The sequence below is a fragment of the Dipodomys ordii genome, unplaced genomic scaffold (genome assembly GCF_000151885.1).
Source record: "Dipodomys ordii isolate 6190 unplaced genomic scaffold, Dord_2.0 Scaffold256, whole genome shotgun sequence".
In the NCBI taxonomy this organism is placed as follows: domain Eukaryota; kingdom Metazoa; phylum Chordata; class Mammalia; order Rodentia; family Heteromyidae; genus Dipodomys; species Dipodomys ordii.
The window spans coordinates 330,970-337,208 of NW_012267472.1; the positions used below are offsets into that span (position 1 = coordinate 330,970).

At 38.1% G+C, this 6,239-nt stretch overlaps 1 pseudogene; it reads right to left on the reverse strand.

Annotated features, from left to right (window-relative positions):
* Nucleotides 1–6,239, reverse strand: part of LOC106000995 — a 68,165-nt pseudogene that overhangs the window by 38,102 nt on the left and 23,824 nt on the right.

Genomic DNA, 6,239 nt, shown 5'->3' on the forward strand with positions numbered 1-6,239 from the left:
TGGGCCTGGGCACTGTCCCTCAGCTCTTCAGCTCAAGGCTAGCACTCTACCACTTGAGCCACAGCGCCACTTCCGGCTTTTTCTGTTTATGTGGTGCTGAGGAATCGAACCCAGGGCCTCATGCTTGCAAGGCATGCATTCTACCACTGAGCTACCTTCCCAGCCCCCACACTTGTAATATTTTTAAGATTTCTCCCGTGTATGTTCTCTGAACGTGGATTCATGACTACTTTTTTGTTACATTTGTATATTCTCACCTGTGTCTGTTCTCTGATACAAATTGAGTGATGACCTTTTCCTTTTTTATTAATGTTAGGGGTTATAATTACATGGGCAAGGTAATGCATATATTTCTTATCAAGCATTGTTGCCTCTTCCTTTGTTTCCCCTTCCCATTCCTTCCCATCCCCCACCCTTCTGAGTTATGACTTTTTCTTGAAAACCTTTGAACTTAGTTTTCATACATATGTTTTCTCCTCTGTGTGTTGTGTGTTTGTGTGTGTGTGTGTGTGTGTGTGTGTGTGTGTGTGCATGTGTTTGTGTGTTCAATGTTGAACCCTTAGCTTTGTCTTCTGGTTGAAGGACTCCACATCTGCTATATCTTGTGGTTTTTATCCTGTGTGGGTTCCATATTCCAATCTCAATTTTCTTACAGATGAAAGATTTTCCCCATTTGCTACATTCCTAATTGTTGTCATTTGTGTGAATCAACTAATGTGTGTTGAGCTGTGACCACCAAATCTTTCCACATTTGTTGCATTCATAAGGTTTCTCTCCTGTGTATGCTTTCTTGTGGATACTAAGCTTTACCTTCTGTATGAAACTCTTTTGACAGCTCTTACCTTTAGAAGGTTTTTCTCCAGTGTGTGTGATGGATCTTAAGGTGTGCCTTCTGGGTGGAAGACTGTCCACATTTCTGACATTCGTAAGGTGTCTCTCCTGAGTGTTCTGTGATGGTTGTTAAGGTATGATTACCAGATGAAAGAATTTCCATGCCTGCTACATAGATAAAATTTATCTCTGGTGGGTTTTTGTCTGATGAACAGAAAGGTGTATGCTCTGGGTGAAAGACGTTCCATACAGTTTACATTCATAAACTTTTCACTTGTGTGTGCTCTCTGGTGGACAGTAAGGTTGGACTTCAAGGTGAAAGACTTTCCACACATGTTAATTTCATAAGGTTTCTCTCCTGTGTGTGTTCTCTGGAGGACATTAAGGTGTGCCTTCTGGGTGAAAGACTTTCCACACCTGTTACATTCATGAGGTTTCTCTCCAGTGTGTGTTCTCTGGAGGAGAGTTAGCTTTGGCTTGTTAATGAAAGACTTTCCACACATGTTACATTCATAAGATTTCTCTCCTGTATGTGTTCTCTGGTGGAAAGAAAGGTGTAGATTCTGGGTGAAAGACTTTCCACATGTTACATTCATAAGTTTTGTTTCCTGTGTGTGTTCTCTGATGGACAGTGAGGCTTGACTTCCAGGTGAAAGACTTTCCACACATGTTACAATCAAAAGATTTATCTCTTGTGTGTGTACTCTGGTGGCCAGCAAGGTTTGACTTCTGGCTGAAAGACTTTCCACAAATGTTACATTCATAAGGTTTCTCTCCTGTGTGTGTTCTCTGGTGGAGAGTGAGGGTTGCCTTTGAGATAAAAGACTTTCCACACATGTTACATTCATATGGTTTGTTTCCTGTGTGTATTCTCTGGTGGACATAAAGATTTGACCTCTGTGTGAAGGACTTTTCACACACATTACATTCATAAGTTTTCTTTCCTGTCTGTGTTCTCTCGTGGACAGTAAGTTGTATCTTCTTGATGAAAGACTTTCGACACATGTTACATTCATAAGGTTTCTCTCCTGTATGTGTTCCCTGGTGGACAGTAAAGTTTGCCTTCTTGGCGAAAGAATTTCCACACAAGTTACATTCATAAGGTTTCTCTCCTGTGTGTGTTCTCTGAGGGAAAGTAAGGTGTGTATTCTGGGTGAAAGACGTGTCATATTGTTTACATTCCTCAACTACAGGAGACACACTGGGACTATATGCAGCACACATCTTACTAGGATCACTGTAGACAACCATGTTCTGACACACAGTGACCTTTTCTGTTCTCATCCCTAAGGAGTTCCCATTATTCTTAATCAGTTCTGACTTCTGTATGGAGCTCAAAATAAAGTTTTTATAAATCATACTTTTTCCTCCCCTGGGTTACTTTTCATGATTGATACTTCAGATAGATATTCATTGTGACTTTCCTGACAACTGGAAATCATATCCTCCATTTCTTGGACATCTAAAATGAATTATTGAAAAATCGACAAAAACATAAACGAGAGCCATAAATTCCTTAATGTAAAGATATTTTCTCCATTTCTGTTACAAGATTTTCAAACGTCAGAGCATTGTTTTATGCAGAATACATACTTTTCTCCACAATGTAGTAATTAAGAAAGTAGTACTGACATTTTACAATGGAAAATAATGTTTTTCTGTATTTCAGATTTTTATATTTTTCTCAAGGAAATATTTACTGAAGTTATTCAGCTACACACTCTTAAAACTACGATTCTGAATTCCACTCCATGGCAAGTAACACTAATAAGAAATTGTGCTATCATAAGATAGTAGCCCTAGCATACTATTTTCCTCCTACCTCCATAGTACTGGTTTAAAAGAAAATGATATCTCCTTTTCTACATTTCTCACTGTCGTTTTCTCTTTAAGAATAACATCTCTAAAGACAAAAGAATTGCTAACAATAACAATACCGGTACACCAAATTCAGTTTGTCTCCACGAGAATTCTGGATTGACAATTCCGTGAGACAAAGGATCACCTACTTCTTTTTTTTTAATTTAATTTTATTTTATTTGTGAACATACTGTACAGAGGGGTTACAATTACATGGGAAGGATAATGTGTATATTTCTTACCAAGCATTGCATCCTCCTCCTTTGTTTACCCTTCAAGGATCACCTACTTCTCTGCCACACATGACTCACGGGTACTAGGAATAATATTGCTCTGTACAGCTCAAGGTAAGCATACCAACTGGCTCTGGATCCAACATCACCATTCAAGATACTTTGACTCACCTGTGAAATTCTTGTCTGAGCCTTCTCTTATCCATGGTTCTGCACCTTGCTCCAGCTTGACAATCAATTTAGGTTTAGGAACACAGTGCCCTGTGATTAAGAAATAGTGGAGAACTATTGCTCTTGCTGGGTCATCATTGCTGTAAGGTCTCAGACATCCTGTTCACAGGTTGCTCCTAAATCTGGTTTCTCAATTAACAGTTCCATGGTGGAGTTTCCCCCAACTTTGGGTTTATTTTGCCATTGTGTGGCTTTAACTCAGCTCTTTTGCTCAAAGCTAGCATTCTACTAGTTTGAGTCTTGGCTACATCTATAGTTTTTGAATGGTTAATTGGAGATAAGAGTCTCATTGTGATTTTCTGCAGTGGCTGGCTTCAAACCAAAATCTTCAATTTCAGCCTCTGGAGTATCTAGGATTCCAAGCTTGAAGCAATGCACCCTATGTCAGGTTTGGCTTACAACTACACACTTTCAACTAATGAGTTCCAGATCATATTTGCAGTAGTAATGTATGTTCTATTCTAGACTGCAGATCCACCTATAATAAGCACTCCAAGTCTGGGATGACTATTAGTGGAACATAGTTTAGAACTTTTGTCCAACTACTGATTTGCCTTCTTAAAGAATGAGAATAAAATTAGCTCTTGAGTTACATATAATCACATTGATGTTTCACTTAGAAAGAAATGACTCTTCCCATGGACTGGAATCTTCTAACTAAATAACAAAAATAGACAAATGTCTACTAAAATAAAAGCACTTGATCTTCCAAGTAAAAATGACCTTTGCTCACCCAAGGACATGAGGTTGCTATAGGTCTCCAGCATTACATTTCTATGAAGGGTCCTCTGACCAGGATCCAGATTCTGCTACTCCTTCCAGGTGAAGTATACAGCCACATCATCAAATGACATCAGCTTCTGTAATGGCACATTTCCATCAAGAAATTAGACATGAGAATTCCATGAGAATTCCAATGTGGAATTTCATGATGCTGCAGGTATGCTTTTGTCTTACATATAATATTTGCAGCTTGCTGTGTTATCTATTCACTGGGAGAATTAAATAGCAAATTAAATACTTGAGAATATATAAAACTAACCATTATAAAACAAAGATTTGTGAGGCATTGATGACTTATGCCTATAATCCTAGCTATTGAGGAGGCTGAGGTCTGAGGATCGTGGTTCAAAGTCAGCCCAGCCACCAAAATCGGTGAGACTCTTATCTCCATTAAACCACCAGAAAAGTGAAAGTAGCACTGTGACTCAAGTGGTAGAGCACTCATATTGACCTAAAGAGCTGAGGGACAACAGGTAGGCCCAGAATTTAAGCCCCAAGTCCATTAAAAAATTACAGTTTCCCTAATGCATGCAAACACATTTCTGCTGCAAGCAATAGAGACAAGATAAAAATTCTAAGGAAACAATAACCTACCATGACAATATTAAGTTTAAGGATGTGTCTAAAGATGATATTATCATATTTTGATAAACTTTTATTACATATAAGTTTGACAATGAATTAAACAAATATTTTTACTGCATTTATATATTCTGCATCACTGTAAACCCTATTGAGATCTTCTATTAACAATTGCTCTCATAAGCAAGCAGAACACATTCAGGACCTCACATGGTACACATTAGTAGGTCTATGAAAAGCACAGTGTCCACATGAATGTTAGAAACATTAACAGTACTCCAGAAAGTAGCTAATGGTTTATTTGGTCCTTAAAGGATGTGATTTAGTTTCCACATAAAAATATCCTAGGTTAACCATTCCTTGTTTAAATACTAAATATTGAAATGTGGTCATAGACACCCTGATATTTCCTTCCTATGTAAAAAGGAACTGCTACCATGAAGTTTTGTAAACTTTGCCTACATTCTACAATACAAAATATAGGTGGGAGGTGAAAAAAATATTCCTTTACAAGATTTTTGTTTTAATAGGCCTTCATGGAAAGTGGAGGCAAATTGATAGAGACTCAAGGAACACTCAAGATGACAAAAATCAGGATGGTAGGGGGAAAACAATGGAGGGGGTAACAATGTTCAAGAGGAAGTGTACTCATTACCTCACTCATGTAACTGTAACCCTCTGTATAGTATCTTTACAATAAAAAATTTAAAAAAAGATGACAAAAATCATAAATATGACCAAATGCTCCAATGTGTCACATATTCCTGAGTCATTTCTCCAGTAGATCCCTAAGGATATATTTCCACTTGTGTTAGTTAATAGCAAAATTCTTCAGGGATCAAAATCAATTACTGAGCAAACATCTCTGAGATTTTGCAACAAGTGATATTTCTAATAGAGAAAAACTTGTCACTGTATTTTTTTTTTATCAAAACCAGTTCCTGTTTAACAATGGAAGTGAATGAAAATATTCAAAAGTAGTGTGATCGGAAAACAAAGCCATACTACATCAAAAGAAGTAAGACCAAAGATATCACAATCAGGAGAAGTCACATTTTCTTGTAGTGTATCAATTGGGTGAAGGACGTACTTTTCTGTAAGGAACTGTGAAGTTGAGCTGAAGGGGAAAAAGATTTGAGAGGTTGGAATTCCAGCCTGATAATACTGAAAGCACTTAGACCTGGCCACGGAGGGGTTAAAAGAGAATTCTTGAGAGGGTTAAGAGACCAGAGTGCAGGCCTTTTGCCTTAGCTTTGAAAAGATAGCAGCTGAAACTGAGGTGCTGTTGACCTTGAAGGCTAGGTAAGGTGAACTTCATGTCTGCATTTTCTCTGGGCAGCAGTCTTCTGTCTCAGGAGAATAAGGAAACATGTATCCCTCACAAACTGTTGTGGCTCTGATTGTAATATTAATGTAGATACTTCATATTTGCATGTTATCAATGGTAACCTTTCCTGTGTGAACTCAAGCAACTATGGTTGCTTGTAGGAATCCAGGGACCAAGTGTCAGAGAGCTTCCGTACCCCTGTTTTCCCCTAAGTCTATCTGTTCATATTTTTGTGTTTCTCTAATTTTCTTTGTTTCTGGAATCCTGTAGAACTCTTTAGGCAAAAATTTTCCTATATATGGTGCTGGGGAGGTGGCTCAGTGGTAGAGCGCTTGCCTTGCATGCATGAGGCCCTGGGTTCGATTCCTCAGCACCACATAAGCAAAAAGAAA